This window comes from Brachyistius frenatus, unplaced genomic scaffold (assembly GCF_029030835.1).
Source record: "Brachyistius frenatus isolate BFR_SWC_R1_liver_20210118 unplaced genomic scaffold, ASM2903083v1 Contig_52, whole genome shotgun sequence".
Classification (NCBI taxonomy): Eukaryota; Metazoa; Chordata; class Actinopteri; family Embiotocidae; genus Brachyistius; species Brachyistius frenatus.
In genome coordinates this window covers 194,846-214,673 of record NW_027210651.1, presented here as the reverse complement: position 1 = coordinate 214,673, position 19,828 = coordinate 194,846, and the positions used below count along the sequence as shown (strand labels likewise).

Sequence of the window (19,828 nt, the reverse complement as noted above, 5' to 3'; positions counted from 1 at the left end):
CAGGTCGCCGGGGGCGACGGTTCGCCGTCTGTGGGGAGATTTTATGTTCAAATTCACTGCACTTACTTTAGTGTATTATTAGCGTATCAGAAAAACTTCTGAAAGATTTTACCCTCCAGATAAACAGAAAGGAAAGACAATTGAGGAGGCTTTGACTTCATGCACGTCGTCTGTTTTAAACGTGTACGATAAACGGGCTTCATACTTACTGTCCAGTACATTATAGGAAATAAATGAACAGAAAACACCAGAACAGTTACAAAAGCCAAAGTGTCATTTATTAATTTTCTTCAATTAATATTTAATTACTTGGAAACATTTGCTGCAAACACCCTAAATATGTGTGAATATTATTCTCACAATATCCCCAAAATAAAACCTTCCTATGACCAGAGATGAACAGATTGGTGTCTTCACTTGTGAAGCATTTTTGAGATTCCCTTAAAATAAATATTTGCTTGTAATCCTTAAATTGAACAGAAAAAAGTCACCAAACCACAAGATACTTACAATATAGTGTAATATAGTTGTCTTGATACTCAGTAATAGATGCATTTTCATATGTACAAAAAATGTGGAACTCGAGGAGGAAATTAAAATGTACCTTTATTAGAAGATGAATATATGCAATGTTTGATTTCCATAAACTTTTATTAAAAAATTATATGGTCAAATTGGAATAGTTTTTATGCTGGACAACATTAAACAGCTTAAAATAGCTTCAGACTTTTATTTTGTATTCCTGTTTTATTCCACAATGACCCCTCGAGAAGAGAAATAACTGAAACAGACTGAAGTGTCCAGCAACACAACATGTTTCTAAGTAAACTTTATATCGATGGATATGATATACATGATAAAATAGGATGATACGCACACAAGGAAAAGCTCAATTTATACAATATACAAGTTCAAGGATGAGAGTTTAGTTGATTGATGTCCTGAAATTGAAAGCGAATGTGAATAAACACAAAAAACTGAACATGGAGCGAAGAGAAAACAGCAAGGACGCCCTCACAGACGGCAGGTTTTCATCTGCTTTATTTCAAGGTGTTTCTCTGTCAAAATTTCTTCACCCCCTCAAACCTCAGAGAGCTGTCCGGCTGAAATCCTTCCTTTTCAGTTCAGTGCAGGTCATTCCAGTTCAGATCGGTTCAGCTTGATTCACTTTGATTCGGTTTTCTTCACCTGGAAATGGCTCTCACTCCTGACAGTAGACTCCCATTTACTGTCCTGTGTGTGTGCCTGTGTGTGCCTGTGTGTGCGTGTGTGTGTGTGTGTGTGTGTGTGCGTGTGCGTGTGCGTGAAATGTGAATGTCTTCTCCATCTCTTGTGCTCGGTTGATGTTACACCATCAGCAGCAGCATCACCTGCAGGGAGACAGAGAGAGAAACAGGGTCAGTGTGTGTGTGTGTGTGTGTGTGTGTGTGTGTGTGTGTGTGTGTGTGTGTGTGTGTGTGTGTGTGTGTGTGTGTGTGTGTGTGTGTGTGTGTGTGTGTGTGTGTGTGTGTGTGTGTGTGTGTTTTTGAGAGAGACGCAGAAACAGATACGACTCAGGTCTATGTAAAAAGTAATTACTCTGTCTCCCTCTCTCTCTCTCTCTCTCTCTCTCTCTCTCTCTCTCTCCACTCGTGTAATCAGACTGATGAAATATGAAAACCTCACATCTTCAGGAAGTCTGCTTTTGAGGAACAACGAGTGGCAAAAAAACCCAAACGTTGCATTTCTGCCAAATTTCCTGTTGAACAACAAAACACGAGTAGAAATATCGGGCGGATTTTTGATGAATGAATTCGTAATTCAACCAATGACGGGAAAAATAAAATGCCATTACACACTGGTGGAGGTGCAGCAGAGGGATGAGGTGTCTCAGTCAAGTCAAACCAGTGTCCTCTCACACACACACACACACACACACTCACAAAATTCAATCATGTCTCTGCTGCTGCCCGGGGGAACACACTGTGGAAACCTCACTATGGTGGAAAATCACCTTTTCCATGTTATTTTACACAGCAGCACCTACAGTACACACACACATGCACACACACACACACACACACATGCACACACACACACACACAGTCTGACTGCATTTACACGAGGAACCAAGAGATCTGATTTATTTAATTTTTTTTTAACTCTTTGTGGTGCAGATCCCCCACCGTCATGGCTGTCTCCGCCAGAAGAGTCAGCGAGGAATGAGATTTTTACGCAGCCGTGAAGGAAAAGATCTGAACCTCAAAGAGTTAATGTGATCAGGTGACAATGGCGGTGCTCGGCGCTGCGAGCACGCTTAGTAGAGTTTGTGTAAACACGATAACCCGACGTGGCCGCCAACTGATTTACAGTCGTACGAAGCCTCCGTACTGGCGGGAGATGGCGCGGACGCGTCGTTCGACTAAACGCTTTCTTTATGCGCTTCAGACAGGGGCGACTTAAACTGAGCAGGTCACGGTGGAGTCGGAGTGAATAAATGTGTAACAACGGCTACTTTTACTGAAATTACTGCGACGCAGGAAAGAGAGAAGACGCTCGAGGAGAAGGTGAGTACGACTGCAGGTGGAGCTCACTGCGTGAGACAAATATACTCAAGTCCCGGCAGGTGAAGACGGACCACCGGTCCAGCTCCATCGTCGTAAAGCGCCACGCCTTGAGAGGGTTAAGGTTCGGGTTAGAGTTTGGTTAGGGACCCGTGGACCTTCGGGTTGGAGTCGCCGCGACGGGCAGTTTAATTTCACGGTATCGAGCACTTTACTTTTAATTAAATGCATTACAGATATACTCACTTCTTTATGGCCATTTCTTAATGAACTAAATCATGAAAAATAAAGACTGAGTGTTTTTTCAGGGTCGATGACAGACAGTTACTTTAAGTGTTAATCAACACTTTCCTGCATTGTAATGTATACATGCATGGTTGATTGATTATTTATCTTTCTTTTGTTATGTCAGTTAATAAACTAGTCACACATTTATCTCTTCGTTCCAAAGACACACAAAACAAATCAGATTACAAGATTACAGATTAAGAAGTAGACAGTAGACCTGGTAGAGATTATTTCCTGCGCTAGAGAGTCCCATTGTTGTCCAAAACAATTAGATAAAACACATTATTGACTTTCAGCATCACATCAGATGATAAAATATAATATCGGCACCGTAGTTTATTTTGAGTGAGACCTACTTACACAGTCCTACTGCTGTAAATACTAAAAAACACACTTAGTGTGTGTTAATCCGCATCTGAAAGGAGTCCACAACAAATCGAGCTCTCACTTCCTGTCTGAGTAACGTTTGCTGGAAACTACAGCGTCCAGCTGTTTTAGCAAATAATTTAATCATTTTACAAAATGAAAGAGAACAAATTTTACACCTTCGCTAAGAACTGGTGGATTTGGGGCTGAGTGGCTCATACAGAGAGAAGCGGCCGTTGAGAGGCAGATTAAAAATGGTGGGTTCTGGTCACTGCATTGGATTTGTTCTCAATAATAACAAATATTTCAAATATTTGTAAAAAATTTTCACAAGAACAGTGACCCAGATGGTCGACACAGGAGGTAGAAGCTGAAGGAAGCGGGGAGCAGATAAAGGCAGCAGGTGAATTACTACAAAATAAAACAGGACACAAAGGTGTTTCAAATGAAAGCAAATGAAATACAAGAAAGCACATGGAAGCAACAGCTGAATTATTACAAAGCAAAACGGGTTCGACGCATACACGAAGGGAAGTGATTTCCAAATAAAACAAATGAAATACAGCCGGCGAAGAGAAACAACCAAAAGAGACAGAACCGACAACCATTATCATCCTTTAAACACAGTTCAATCTGGTCTGAAAGTTGTGAAGTAGTCCGGAGGCTTTTGAAGCACGTGAACAGCGTGTAGCATCCGGGTATCATTTTGTCTTCCTCTCCTGCAACACCGAGTCGGCCCGCGGGACAAATGTCCCACGAACCTGGAAGTCACTGGACCGAGGAGACGTGCGAGTGGATCGGCGGTGTCCCGCTAATGTTACAGACATTTCCGAGACCCGTGTTGTAATTCAGTGAGAAATAAAGCGCGGAGCATCTCGTCAAATCGCTCCGGCTTAAACGGCCTCTCTCCGGAGCGTGTTTAGGAAAATTAAAGGCCAGGGATTTTTTTCATAATTGTCTAGTTTATCATTTTATTACAGCTAGCTTTTCCTCTGATGGGCTCCCTTTATGATTTATCAAATACAATTACCGCGTGACTTATTTCAGGAGCCTCTCCATCGCTGAGGACCATTAATGTGTGTGTGTGTCTCAGCTCTCGTGTATTTAAATAGCATTAAGTAATTGGAAAAACAGGAAGAGAAGCTGGAAAAGCTAAATTGTCTTTGTGGATTTGTACCTCCAACCCCCCGTCCCCCGTCCCCCGTCCCCTCCCCCTCACCGCTTGTCTTTCTCTCTGTCGCCTCTTAGTAAATATTACGAAAGCTTTTATTTTAAAGGTAAAAAAAAAATGAACAGATACAGAAAAACTAATTTGAAAGTTACATTTTTCTCCCGCGACAATCTTTCTCGAGGAAAGAGGAGAGTGGGGATAGAGAGAGAGATAGAGAGAGGAAGGAGTCCGACAGGGAGGGAGGTTAATTCCATACCTTCTCCTTCCCGTTAATGAAGTGTAGGTGGCGTCCCGGTCAGCGCAGCTAATTGAACAGCGGAGATTACAGCAGCCGCCGCTCCTCTGTGAAAAGAAGGCCGTGTTCATTAGTCGTTTCCATACAATATTAATTCTCTGCAGAAATATGTAGATAGCAATCTATGCAAAGAGCTTCTGGGATGATTTTAAAGCTCTCTACATGTTCCGCGGTTGCAATAACTCAAACAGTACTCTTTCAAAACTACTTTGAAATATTGCCGGTGTTCAGGCCCGCGCTCATGTTTGACTTTACGTGACATCGTCACTTATAGTGATAGTATATCTCCACCGAGGAGGTGATGTTTTCATTTGGTTTGTTTGTTATTTGTCAGCAGGAATACGGAAAATCTAACAGGCCAATTTACATGAAACCGTAACTGGCCACAGCGTGTAGTAGAACCTCCCGTCCTCTAGAGGGCAGCGTGTCGGAGCGACGGTCGGCCTCGCCTCGGCGTGAAACGTAGATGCACGTCACATGCGAGATCATTCAGTGAAGTATAAACATGCTCAAGTTGATCTTTGGAGGCAGGTCAACGGGTTCGGATGCGTAAAAAAAAGCAAAATTTCTGCCAGGAGTCAACGAGCTGATAATGTGGATTTATTTTAACAAATCTTTACCTAACTAAGTTGTTTTGGTGTCCAAGCCTAATCCTCGTTCCCTTAAACCCAACCACATCATTTGTTTTCCCTACTCCTAAACCACAGTGTATTCCACGTGCTTTTTGTTTTCTTAAACCACGTTTTTTTTTATACCGTGACACTGGCACGCTGCCCTCTAGTGGACTGGCGGGTGTATTACACGTGTTAGCATGAGTTGGAAACTTGGGTGTAGAATTCTCCAAGAAGGAACCCATTAGATGTTCCACAAACTATTCTTCACGTTCATTAACATTAGATCCATAAGATCCAGCAGATGGTAGAAAAATTTTAATTATTGACAAAACATATAGCAATTCAAAGACATGATGGCTCCATACCACAATCTATAGTCAGACCATTGACCTTGGTGATGGTCTGCGCTCTCACACTGCCCTTCTAGTTATTTGCATAACATTATTTAATGTTTAACATAAAAAAAAATACATACTATATTTCCGACAGAAACCGCAGTAATGTTACGGGATCCATGTGTGAAAAGATATTTAGATCTAGTATGAATCACACCAAGGAAACTCGTCATTATTATTGTACGAATCAATTTATTTTATATAAATATAATATATAATATAATATAATATAGATAATATTTCAATATATCCTCAGTGGCAGAAACAACTGGCTTCAACGAGGAACGGCACCTACACAGCCAGTGAGAACAATTTCATCACGTGCCATATTGTTTTGACATTTTTGAGGCGTGTAAATGAATCCCAGTTGAGCTGGAGCTCTTGGTTGCGTTCAGAAACAACTTTTACGGAAGCGGGAACACATCATCGTCTTGTGTCATCAATCTGAGCCGCTTTTATGTTTTAAAACTGCTGTAAAATCAACATGCTGTTTTTTTGGTGTTTAACTTTGAGTCATAGCAGCAGTCATTTCGACACAGTCGGGATTTTGAAGCTTTTGAAATAAGCCGTCAATAGAGTTGTTCTCATATTGTAATACATGATAATAGTTCTCAAACTTAAGACGCCAAAATGAGTCCGAGAACCCTCCCGACACACACGTTCAGTAAAATGATTAACTGTTTATTTGTTAAAATGTTGATGGGGGACCAATACTTTTTTTTTCACAGTCATTCTGCAAAACTCATCATATTTTAAGGGGAGGAGTTTTTCTAGCGAGATTACATAATTAACAGAAGTAACTGTTGCGTAACTGTGACGTTTGATTGACGCCTCTGGCATTACATTTTATTTTTAAGCCGTGTTACATTGATGTCTGCGACGCTTTTTATTTATGGATTTGTTTTGGTGGATGTCACGGTGAAGTGACATAGTTAGGGGGGGATAGTTTGGGATGCTGATGACCAAGCGGCTCATCTGGTTTCCTTTCGCTGAAATCACTGCAAATAGAACCACAGTAGAAACGCAGCACGTCTTTATCAGGACAAAAACAAAACTCCTCTCTGCTGCTGTCACTTTTCTAACCCCGCTGAACCCCCCCCCTCCCAACCCCTCCTCATCCTCCTCCTCCCCCCCTCCGGTTGCCTGTCCAGCTCAGTGGGACCCTCTCTCTCTCTCTCTCTCTCTCTCTCTCTCTCCTCTCTCTCCTCTCGGTCTCTCTGTGTCTCTCTACCTCACTCGCCCCCTCCCTCGGGGCAGAAGTAAACCACGCCTTGAGGCCCTGCTCCCATTGTGTGTCCTCTGCTACTTCTGTTTGGGGCCTTTGTGTGCCGCTAATCAGCCGTGGGGCCATGCTCAGCCCCGAGTGTGTGTCTGCGAGTGTGTGTGTGTGTGTGTGTGTGTGTGTGTGTGTGTGTGTGTGTGTGTGTGTGTGTGTGTGTGTGTGTGTGTGTGTGTGTGTGTGTGTGTGTGTGTGTGTGTGTGTGTGTGTGTCCCTTGCCCTCATTACGTAGCCACACTGGGAGGCCAGCATGGGAAGTTTCTGCTGCACTATACACCTCCCTCCATCAAACCATCCCTCCATCCCCCCTCTCCCTCCCCCATCTCCTCCGCCCCTTCTCTTTTTCCCTCCCTCTAGCTGTCCATCACTCACTTCCTCCCCCTCTCATCTCACCACCCCGAGACTTAAAGCTGCACTGGCCACAGTTTTTTTTAGTGAAACTACACCTGTTTTGTGCTGAAATTATAAACTGATGCTGCAAAGGAGAAAAAAAATCCTTCAAGTTTTTAATGGGAACAGATATTTGCTGAAATTATTGCCGTCATTATTTTGGTGTTAAGAGTCGTGTGATTTTTATCATAGGGACTGATTCTCTTCAGAATTTCTGAATTTAGTGAGAACAAAGCAGGACTCCTCCACCCAAACACGCACAGTAAGAAGGCAACAACCTCACAGGATTTAAGGGTAATGAAGTTCTCGAAAGTAAAAGTGTTAGTTAAACTTCTTACTGCCTTTCGGGGACACCCGATGGGTTCGTGGTCAGCAGATTTTTTTGTTTTTTTTTACATATATTTTACCCTGATAACTAATTTAGTTGTTATTCAGGTGCAGTTTCTATCATACACTATTACCTGTTTTAATGTAAACTGGATAAATTGAATGATTTAAAACTGTACTCAAGTTTTAAAGTTATGTTTTATACAATATATCTTGTATCTCTTATATCTTGTATCTCTGACAAAGACCGTGAGGGCAAACTTTACATGAATCTTCTTACACTCTGTACACGAATATATAGTTTACTAAGCAGATTTGATCAGCTGATGAAGGCGACGCATGTGACTGAAAACTCTGGAAAACTTCTAGTGTTAACCTCGTGCTACAAACCATTAATGAAAGCTACCATTCCCAAAGTGCGAAATGAACCTTTAAACTCAAATAATCACTCTTTAATAATAGCTGCCCTAACATCAACATTGTGGTGACCTAATGTTATAAAAAAAAAAATTAATCACATACTGTGACATTATTACATCCAAAACTGTGAATCGTTACATTTATCGCTGGGACATAATAATTTGATGTGGTGGAGCAAGTATGCTCAGGGCAATAAATAGCTGAAGTATTGTACTGAGAGGAACAATTAGTAATTTGATGGGCTGATAAGTAATTTCATTTATCAAAGTGTTTTATTGAATTAAATCATTTTAGAGTGTCAGTTTGATCTTTACCCCTCAGGAAGAAAATCGCTGCACCAAAGATTGAACTTTTTTGTTTATCTTTTTCGCGATCAAACTTTATTTACGAGTCAACAGATGATGACAAGCGCTCCCTCTAAAAGTCGTTCGTTTAGGATAATTTATATATTTTTTACAGTCCGATTAGTGTATTTTATTTCATTTTTTTATGTTCAAGTCTGTGAGTGTGTTTTCTGTTTCAGTGGCTGCGAGACCAATTTCCTCTCGAGGACAATAAACTTGCACTAGATATAAAATGAAAATGGTTTCTTGTCATATACTGGGCTCAGTATCAGCACATACTGTAGTCCAAGGAAACAATATTACTTTACACAACACAAAGGTGATTTAACAGTAATGAAAGATGAATGGGAAAATGTAAAGTAAAGAAAAAGGCTGAAAGATTATCTCTTGAATAATTTAATCAATTCCACCGTTAGTTAAATACATGAATAATCTGGACTAAGTGAACTGTCCGTTGCTCTTTATTACTCCCCTCTGTCACCCGCTGGGAGCCCCTTTACCCTAATGCCCCCCACCCCCTCCTCCTCCGCTTCACCTCCTTCTCATCTGTCCATCCCTTCTTTTCACTCTCTCTCTTCCCTCCTCCTCCTCACAGCCATGATGTATCACCTGTCCGTGTGTGTGTGTGTGTGTGTGTGTGTGTGTGTGTGTGTGTGTGTGTGTGTGTGTGTGTGTGTGTGTGTGTGTGTGTGTGTGTGTGTGTGTGTGTGTGTGTGTGTGTGTGTGTGTGTGTGTGTGTGTCTGTCTTGATGCCCGATGGAGTTTAAGCCACTGGAGCTCTTTGACTTGAGGACAAGCATAGTCTGTTCACTGCTCATCTAAACACACACACACACACACACACACACACACACACACACACACACACACACACACACACACACACACACACACACACACACACACACACACACACACCCTCTCTGTCTCTCTCTTCAGTCAACAGCTACACTGCGATCTCAGGTTTCAGTGTGGGACTGAGAACATCTCTCTCTCTCCCCTCAGCTCACTCCTTCCTCCACCTGACTTATCACACTCTTTTCCCCCATCCCGAGTCCTCCCCTCTCTCCCCCTCTCCCTTCCCCTCCTCTCCAGCAGCTTGGCTCTAGGTCACCAACTTACTGACCCATATTCATGTTACAGCACATAATGAGTCCGTGCGCTTGTTTCCATTTCCTCTTTCAAAGACAGGTCGATAGAGCTTGAGAAACTACTCGAGAGGGGAGATTATCTTCTTCACTTTCTCTGCCCACCTACTGTCAGTCATGTGTCACTCAACATGTCTTCCAACCTCACCGAGCATGCTGTTATTCGGTCCCTGTCCCCTGGTCGCACTTATAAGAGCGTACAAGCGTCAGGAAATATGCCACAATCAGCTGCTTTTGTTTGAACTTTGTGGTAGGTTTGGTTCGGTTTGGTGAAATATCCTGGTTTGGATTCAACGTTTGTGGTGAAAGGAAGAGATCTACTTGCTCAGCGCAAAAATGAGTTACTTCGAGGTTAATTTAGGTCACACTAACTAGAGCAGGGTGATGTGACATTAAACAAAACTTTGCAATTACTTTTATAAATTCATCTTCGTCATGTACATAGTTTTCATAGTCTGTGTCATTTAGGAAATTTTATGAAATGATGGTCTGTCACGTGGCTGCTAAGGATCAGTTAACAAAAATATGTAACTATGGGTCGCTTGCAAAGGGGGTCATTTTTAATGGGAAGACAGTCACTCTATAAGAAATTATGTAGAGTCAAATTCAGTTGTTTAAGAGTGTAAATTTAACTCATTATACCAGTTACTGTAATTTAAGTGGAGTAAAACTTTATCAAAACATCAGTAGTTACTGTTGAAGGGCTTTTGAGTGAATCTGCAGTTGCCCACGGCAACCAAGTTTGAATATGAAGAGTTTGACCTGAGGTATATTTTCCTCAAACTCTCCTGGAGGTTGAGCTCAGACCATATTTAAAATCAAACTTCTTGCAAAAGGTTGCATCGATGATCTCACAGATGACGTCATGACCCATAATTAATAAATATAAGTAAAAACGCTGGAACAAAGATTTACTGGAAAGTAAAATCTGTCACCACATAATGAAACAGACAGAACTACATCATCTGCAAAACGCATAAAAACCTCATGATTAAAACGGGTAAAAGCCTTCCCTGAATACCGACCTTGAACATACTAGACTTTTTGCCTGTCATGGACTAAATGGCTCAGAACAGCGGTCCTGGCATCCCATATTCCCATGTCCTCAAGAGGACACCACCAGGGGACGTGGTTGTAGGCTCATTATCTCTGCAGGAACTGCTGATGACCTCAGGAACTTCACCTGTTTCAAAGAGAAACAGAGATGAAATTTAATTTGATTAAGTTGGACTGCTAACACGGCAAAACAGTGCGATGACAAAAACACTGCAGCAACAACTGGGTGTAAATTTAACTTCCTCAAAACTAAAACAAAACATGAGTCAGAAGAAAGCAATATCACAAAAAAATAAATAAATGTCCTAAAAAAAAAAACTGCAGCTATGAAGGATTTACTGAATCCACTACGACCTTAAATATCAAGTAAAGGGAAATACTGTGTGTGTGTGTGTGTGTGTGTGTGTGTGTGTGTGTGTGTGTGTGTGTGTGTGTGTGTGTGTGTGTGTGTGTGTGTGTGTGTGTGTGTGTGTGTGTGTGTGTGTGTGTGTGTGTGTGTGTGTGTGTGTGTGTGTGAGAGAGAGAGAGAAGGAGATGATAATTAGTGGTGACTCAAGGCTTCCCTGACCATAATCCTCAGAACAATCTACACTCATACAGGTGTTCAGTAAATCCAATTACCAACCGAGGAGGAGACGAGACGAAAGGACTCAATTATTCTTATCATTAGTATGAAATAACAGTTAATACTCTTCTTTGTTCTTTTCTGGTTGGTAAATAACACAGTTGCTGCCTGCATGAAAGTATGAGCATCATCTACACAAGAGTCAGACTTCAGTTTGTAGTGTTACACGACTGGTTTATATATACTTAAATAATGCCAATAGCACTACCTAAATGTATCTCATCCATAACAATAACTGGTAATACGGTGGGCTCGTATGTTTGTCTGCGTGTTTACGAAGCACAACAACAACAACACGGCATCATATTTCAAAAGCTGCCTGTTTATGCCAGGAGAGCTGGTGCTCTTAGAAATGTTAATGGAGCTTTGGTTCAGTCGCTGCATGCATAATTGCCCCCGTAAGACCGTCCCTGCTCGGTCTTTTGTGTACTCCTGTGCGTGTCGGTTTTAATGTGCGAGTCCAGTTATTGTGTACAGTAGATCAAGTATGTGTCACCTCATCTCCTCTGATCTCCTGTATGGTTAGCAGACCACAGAGCTCTGAATAGGCTTTATTCAAATCAGCGCACTACTGTGTGCGAGCTTCTATTAGCTTAGCTTATGGTTGCTTATAACTGAAGAGCCAGACTGAAACTAAACCAGAGCAGAAACAAAGGGAGTCATTCCAGGTTCATGTTTGTAGTTAGTATAAAATGAAATGGATTTTAAAATCTATTGCTTTGCCTCATCTGAGATCATATATTTCCACATTTTTTTAGTTTATTTTTGCTCCACCAGCAGCTGAAGATGGTGATGTCCGCCTGGTTTCATCCAAGGCTTTTTGGTCCAGAGCCAGATGACTCATCACTTTCTAACCAAACGGATGTAAGGTCATTTCGGTTCAGAGACGGTTGCCTGATCTTTTCTCTGGCCAGACTTTCATTTTGGACAGAGAACGTGGATGCTTTTCAGATGATAAATGATAATCTAGGGTTCGCCTCATTCGAACTTTGAGTACAAGACGACTAATAATAACAGAAATGTTGCCGAGTTGCTCCCGAAACGAGATCCTGGGGCAAATTAAACACATAATAACATCTAAACTCCACCAGTTCGTTATGTGCTCTGTTCGACACTGACTGTACATCAGGGGGCTCCAACCTTTTGTTTTTCCTCAGAGTTACTTTGACATAATGAAAGTGTCCTAAGGCTTCTCATGTTTGGTAACATTTACAGCTGAGCTCCACCCGAACCAGCTGAATGAGCTTCTTTTATGTGAACAACAGCTCAAATTAGCATGTGTATGCTTTTTTTTCTCTATGCATTAGTTTACGTTTTCAATTGAAGGGAGGAGGAGGAGGAGGAGGAGGAGGAGGAAGAGGAGGCGGAGGAGGAGGTGTATTTTCTGTTCATGTACATTTTCTGACCTCTGCTGTACATGTTGTGGGATGTAATAAACTCTGCGGATACGAGGAGGCTGCCAGCGGAGCTTTAAACTGTCTCCTTCAGGAGTTTCTCAGCTTGTTAAAAGCAGCATTTACATGTTTGACACGTCCATTTTAGCATTATGTAACCGAATGTGAGGAAAACCTGAAGATGAGACAATGAAGAGAAACAAAACAAATGAGGAATCCTGACTTTGACGATTTCTCTAGTTTGGCCTGGAGCTGGTGACCATCCGAGGGATTTAGACGTCCTGATGGTCACGGACATTTTAAAAGCATTTTCAAATGTGCTGACACAAGCATTTCACTTTGAAGAGATCTCTGGTTCTCAACTATCTAAGTTCACGTTGCTAGAAAAAGTTGTCATGCCACGCAACTGGCAAACTTGTTGCTGCAAACTGGGATCACTGCAAAAAGGCACAACGTTTGTTCGTGTCTTCAAATCGAGCTCGACTTCGACTAGTCGTGATCTACTTTCATAATCATCCAGAATATTCATGGTGCTACCTCATCACTGGTAAACCTCCTGCATGCTGTGACCCTCTGATGCAGATTGTTAAAGGGCGAGTTGGGAGAGTGGAGGTGGAGGAGACCTACCGAAGTGGACAGACTCGAGATTCCTGCTTCACTCCCTCCAAACTTGTAATGGAGGTTTGATTAGCAAGCATGTAATGTACTTTACCCCCATGGTGGAGATGGAGGAGAGGGGGTGGGGGGGGTATAGCAGGAAGGAGGAGGAGTGTATATAGGCTGCCCTCTCAGCAGGTCTCCTAGTCTCCCTCCACCTCCTACACTTTTATCCCCCCCTCTATAACCTAACATCATACACACACACACACACACACACACACACACACACACACACACACACACACACACACACACACACACTACAGCCTAATGCCACCCCACCCCCTCCCCTGCCCTCCAACCCCCCCCCTCCCCTTCCTATAGCTGCACCATGCTGTGTCTGTGGTGGGTGTGGGTGGGGTAGGTTGGGGTTGGAGGTCAGAAGCAGGAAGAGTTTTTTTGTTTTTTTTTGGTAGGGGTTGCACCCCCTCTCCCCCCTCCATTAACAAGCAGCACGTCTGCATGCAGGAAGTTGTTTGTGTACAGACACAATGCAAGTTTATTTGAATCCAGCAGGGAAGAGTCGGCCATGTTGTCATTCGCCTGGTTTTGGGGTTAAAGGCTAAATAAAATGTCGATGATGCGAGCGTCCGCCGGTGTGCTGCGTTCACTGGCAGAAAAGATCAGAAAGTAGAAGTCATCACAAAGGAGAATCAGGTCATAAGGATTTGCACAAGCTTGTGTTTTGTATTTAAAAGTCTTTTTACTTTGTGGACGACGGTGAAGTTTTATTAGTTAACAACAATTCAAAGCAACAATGCCACGACAGATTTTTATATATATATATATATATGCAGTAACATCTCAAGTTATGAATTGAAAAGACTGAAAATAAAGTTTCCTTTTGAAAAAAAATGTTTTTAATCTGAGTGAGACTTCATAGTTTAATTTATTTTTGCGACTAGTCTGGGTTGCGAGTAAATCCTATTTTAACTATGAACAATTCAAAATAACTCAAAATAAGTACCAAGGACAAAAACAACAACAAAAAAGATGCAACACTATCAACAGTATTTTAAACTTTTCAACATCACTGATAATCTCCTAAATTTAGGGTACCCCCTCTTAAATGTCAGGAAAATCCCCTCAGTCGTAACAGAAATGAAAATAAAACTTCTTTTCAAAGCTTATTTAATGTATGAACAATACAATTAAACGTGGAGTTTCTCCTCATCCTTCTGTGCCTCCCACCATGCCAGATCAGCGTTTCTCTTCCCCCCTCTGCCTCGCTGTGCTGTCGGCTCAGGGTGTGAGCAGAACAACGTTAATGTGTGGAGACACCTGACAAGCCCGCTGGCCTTTAGGGCTCAGCCTAATCACTCTAGACCCGAACCCATTGGGAATTAAACCTGCAAAACCAAACAGTCACTGTGGGAGCTGGCTGGCATCTGCCGGAGCCACTTGATCGGCCCGCCGAGGGGAAGGACGGTACCAACTGGGTGTGTCGGTGAAAATCTGTTGTTCAAAGACGATAAAATTCAAAGACCTGGGTGGATTTTTATCCAAACCTGCACTGATGTCAAGTAGGCAGCAGACAGAGCAAGACATTTATCGATTTTCCCCTAAAGCTTGAGCATCGGTACGGTTTAAAATCTGCTCGCTCATGGCGCCTGCATTGCAAATGGGAAGCTAATTGTTTGAAAATTTTTGCAGAAGAGATTTAAAATCTTCTACTTCTACGCCGCTGTAAGTAATTTTATTTAGGACTTTCATTTTTAAATGTAGATCCGACAGGATGAAAGTGTCAGTGTTGAATCCCGCGCACGCACACGCACGAACATTTTCACGTGCCAATATATCAAAAAATGTCTAGAAAATTGTAATTCCCTGTGACCACGACGAGGCTGATAAATGCTGACGTATGACGACATAAAGGAGGTTAGACAGCGAGAGGCCAAGAGTCACACTGAAGATGTCACCGTAATGTGTTTGAACTCCACATTAAAGCTCTTTTCCATCATTCAGAGTACAGTACTGCGTTAACTTTAAAATTAATGGGGATTTTCCAGTGTTTAAAGTACAGTAGCTTGTTAACTCCGGTATCTGTTCAGCCACACAGGGCCCCTCTCCACTCGCGCTCCCTCTCCAGATGCCCTCATTAATTTTAGATTGCCTCTAAATGAGTCTCCTTCATCGCGGCCGAGGTTTTCCAAATTAGATTCATTTATATTTAAATTGTGAAACAGGCGTGGTTAATGAGAGAATCGTTATTTTTGGGGTTATTTCAGATTGGCTGATAGTTGGGCAGCTCAGTGCTGCTGCGCAAACTAAAACCACCAAGAGGAGGCACGCATGATGGGCAGGGACCGCAGGGTTCGGCCTTTTCATTTTCTCTGATATTAAAAAAAAAAAAAACCACACACATCAATAGGGTTTCAAAATTATGCAGTTTGGATGTGTTTTTAATGAAAAGGAAGGATTAATTGTAATTTAAATTGTCAAATCTGAGCAGCACAAGCACTGCTTTTGAACAACATGTGGGAATGATAAAAAAAAAAAACATTTTTGGGGATATAGACCTTTAAAATGTTTTCTTAAAGAAAAAAAAACAAAATATGTGAAGTTTTTCTAAGTCTAATTTGAAAAAGATTTAGTTTTTTTAGTTTTTTTTTTTTTTGGGGGGGGGGGGTTAAAAAAAAGGCTAAGTAGCATCTCCCCGCTAAAAGCATAAACACAAGCGACCCTTGTTAGCTCCCTTTGTTAACACCTAATTTAACACTCTTTAAACTAACGCGTGACTTTCGGCACGTCTGCGCAGTTTTCAGCACCACATGTGCCAAAAGCGCATTACAAGACACACATGTTGACTTAACAGGTGCCTCTACGAACACACGAAGCCCCCGGCAGAGCAGCGGGACGCCTCTCGACCTAAACTGTACGAAACTGGAGGGTTGAAAATGTCACATCTGAGAGAAAATAAAAGAAGAAGGTGAGGTGAGGTGAGGTGAGGTGAGGTGAGGTGGGACAAGGGAGCTTCACCCTCTCCATCCATCCCTCTCATAAAAAAACAACAACAACAACAACCCATATCACACAGTGCTTTACAGCTGGACGTCTCCTTACAAGGTTCCTTACAGCTCTCGGCGTCCTATAGCAACCCCCAGCTTCTCCCCACCAGGAATTTTGACTGTTAGGAATCTAAGTGCCAGGCGTTTAAAACCTGAGGAATGCCATTGTTCTGGTCACAGCTGCACTAGCACTGGCCTGGCTGCTGCTGCTGCTGCTGATGCTGCTGATGCCACTGTGGTTGTGTGTGTGGGGAGGGAGGAGGAGGAGGAGGAGGAAGGAGAAGGAAGGAGAAGGAAGGAGGGCGGTAGGAGTCCAAGGTGTGAAAAAGGCAACTTTACGTGTTTCCAGCTCTCTTCCGTCTCATGACAAAGCAGCGCATAGTTGACAGCCAGTTGACACATTCCTCATAGCTGGACGTTTCCCCCCCCCCCCCTCCCCTCCCTCCCCCACCTACACACACACTCCCCCTCAATAATAAAATTATTAACCAAGAGTTATCTCGGTTTTGTTAGCTAACGTCACTCCTTCTTATTGGTTTTCTGGAGGTCCACCTGAAAATATTCCCGCCATTAATTATAAAATAAGCCTGAAATATACATGTTGTTGGGGGAGGGGAGGGGGTGTCTGTTTGATTGACAGGCCCGTGGTGCTGGCAATCTAGCAACGGTCTTCATGTTTGATTCGTAAGTTAAACTCATTCCTGAACTGGGTAACACAGTTTGACCAAGAAAAACAAAACAAGTGATAACGAAACAAAAAAAGAAATCCTCTCAAAGTATTTCCACTCGGTGTATCCGTCGCTTTCATCCGCGCCCCATTAACAGATGAAGTTTGATGACTTTAAGTCACATGAAGACGACTGTGGTATCTCCAGAGGAAGAGTGCATGATCGAATGTCTACCGATGAAGATCAGGAGAAGTGTTTGAAAGCCAGGAAGTTGTTTTTTATCCGTCTCTGATCAGCAGAGTTAGTGACCTCTTTCAAATCTCCGTCGCTGCACTGAGTTGATTTTAGTGACACACTTTTATGTCTTTCACACCGAAACTGTATTTATATGTTTTATGGTTGTTTTACGCGATCACTGTGCCGCTGGATTTTAAAGCTCATTTTAAGGTGTTTTTATTTGATGGCTTTGTCAGGTAAGTTCAGAAAAACTGCTACATTAATAAAGATTATTCATAATATTATCATATTGCTTCATTATTAAGTCACCAACTGACCATTCTTGTTTTATTTCCCCTCTTTCTGCTCACTATCTTATATGTTAGGACTTATGGGATTATGCTAATAAATAAATTCCCATAAAAGTCAGACATTTACTCAGTGAAACTGTAGCTCACTGTCCAGTGTATGTGCACTAGTATTCTCCCATGTAAGTCTTTTCCTATATGATGCATCACAGGAAGCAACAGTAGTGAGGTGGCAGAGCCCCTCGCTCTCTCGCTCACCCTCTCTCTCTCTCTCTCTCCATCTCTTTCCTCCTCTCTCTCTCTCTCCCTCTCTCTAGTAATTACCATCCAGCTGCTTGGAGGAACAATGCTTGGCTCTCTTCCAGACGGCTGACTTCATACACTCTGTGCCACGCTCAATTTGGAGCGCAGCGGAAGCTGGGCATGACTGGCACCCTCCAAGGCATTGCTGTTTCTCTATGGGACTCCCTGTGTGTGTGTGTGTGTGTGTGTGTGTGTGTGTGTGTGTGTGTGTGTGTGTGTGTGTGTGTGTGTGTGTGTGTGTGTGTGTGTGTGTGTGTGTGTGTGTGTGTGTGTGTGTGTGTGTGTGTGTGTGTGTGTGTGTGTGTGTGTGTGTGTGTGTGTGCGTCTTTGGGTGGGTTCCCTCAACCTACCAGTTCCCATTTGCCTTCCGGTTCACGCTTTGTCCGGGTCTCTTGTTGCATCCCTGGAAAAAGAAGACAAAAATAAAATAATTCAACTCAAATCTGAGATTCTATTTGTGATTGACATGATTTTACATCAATCTGTTTCTCTAAGCCGCTGAGTGTTGCCGGTCATTTGCATTATTCAGCTGCAGATCTGGGAATAAGCAGTGGAAAGGGAAGATTGCCACCTATAGATATCTCAAACGTATTCGATGGGTTATTGGCACAGTATAGAAACACCATGAAATAATGTACTCGTTGTGTTTAGTAGAACAGATGTTAGTGAATTCATAGGAGACAGATTTATAAAAAAAAAAAAAAAAAAAAAAAAAAACCCACTCAGCTTTGGTGAAAAGCTGCTGAGACTAAAAGGTCAGAGTTCACAGTGAATCCTTGTACACCCACAATAGTTCCCACTGTTTCCTGATACAAGGTTGTGTTACCAGGCAACAAGTACTGTTCAGGGCTAGTAACTCTCAGACTCTTTTACCCTTCGTTCACCGCCATAAAGTTAAGCTGCAGAAAGTTAAAGGTGAGTCTTCGCTGTTGTGTGATTGTGGGAGACTTTGGCCAAAACCAATGTTACGGTAAATCTACAAGCAGGCGTCTGAATATGAAGAAGTCGCTCATTATACGCACGCGCACGCACACACGCACACACACACACACACACACACACACACACACACACAAACACACACAAACACACACTCTCAGAGTATGTGGAGGAGGGATGAGGGTAGATAAAAACCTACCTCTCTACTACACACATCTTGATATACGCATCCAGAAGTCACTCCAGCACACACACACACACACACACACACACACACACACACACACACACACACACACACACACACACACACACACACACAAACAAAAGCATGTATACAAGCACACACAGTCCCCCCCCCCCCCCACCACCACAATCCCTCATCCCCCACCACCCTCCTCAATTCCAAACTTGGCTGAATAGGGTGCAGTACGAGCGGCCTCTTCCTACTCCAACACAATGAGGTCCTGTTTGGGTCCAGTATGCCCAGTTACCCCGATCCCACTGCCCAAATAAGAAAAAACACACACACACACACACACACACACACACACACACACACACACACACACACACACACACACACACACACACACACACACACACACACACACACACACACACACACACACTACCAGCTCCAATCTGGCTCTTACTGTTTTGGACAGAGGGGCATTTAAAGAGCAGAGACAAACAGCAACAGTTGCTAATTGTTGTGTAACAGTTCGACGAGGAAACAGCGGCGTTAAAAACAGAAAGCCTCACAGTTCCTTTACTTTGCCGCGGCGTCCAGCTGACATGGAGGGATCCGACCCCGAGACACTGTTTGACCTCGACCTCTGAGGACAATGCAGACGAGCGTATGAAGAGAGTTGTTTGACTTTCATTTCTCGTGATCCTCTCCGGGAGACACACTGTGCTGCGTTTATTTGTTTTGTTAAAACAATCGTTACACAGGAATCAAGTCACCGATCAAATGGAATTAAAATGATTAACATGAAATTTGTATCTAAGCACACAGATACTTGACATTTAACAGTTCTACAAAATAGAGCGAAATATGTCAATGCT

General features: G+C 42.5%; 2 long non-coding RNA genes across 3 annotated transcripts in view; both read right to left on the bottom strand.

Moving 5' to 3' along the window:
• Positions 1–589: 589 nt before the first annotated feature.
• On the bottom strand, positions 590–18,213 carry LOC138624485 (uncharacterized). Its single transcript, XR_011311156.1, has 4 exons — positions 18,169–18,213; positions 10,606–10,763; positions 4,625–4,710; positions 590–1,370 (listed from the first exon to the last, which is right to left on the bottom strand). It is a non-coding gene; the product is annotated as an uncharacterized lncRNA (long non-coding RNA).
• LOC138624486 (uncharacterized) overlaps positions 18,207–19,828 on the bottom strand; it is a 62,530-nt gene continuing 60,908 nt past the window's right edge. For both annotated transcript variants that reach the window (XR_011311157.1, XR_011311158.1), the window contains one exon: positions 18,207–18,221. This is a non-coding gene — a long non-coding RNA (uncharacterized lncRNA). The remainder of the gene's footprint in view (positions 18,222–19,828) is intronic.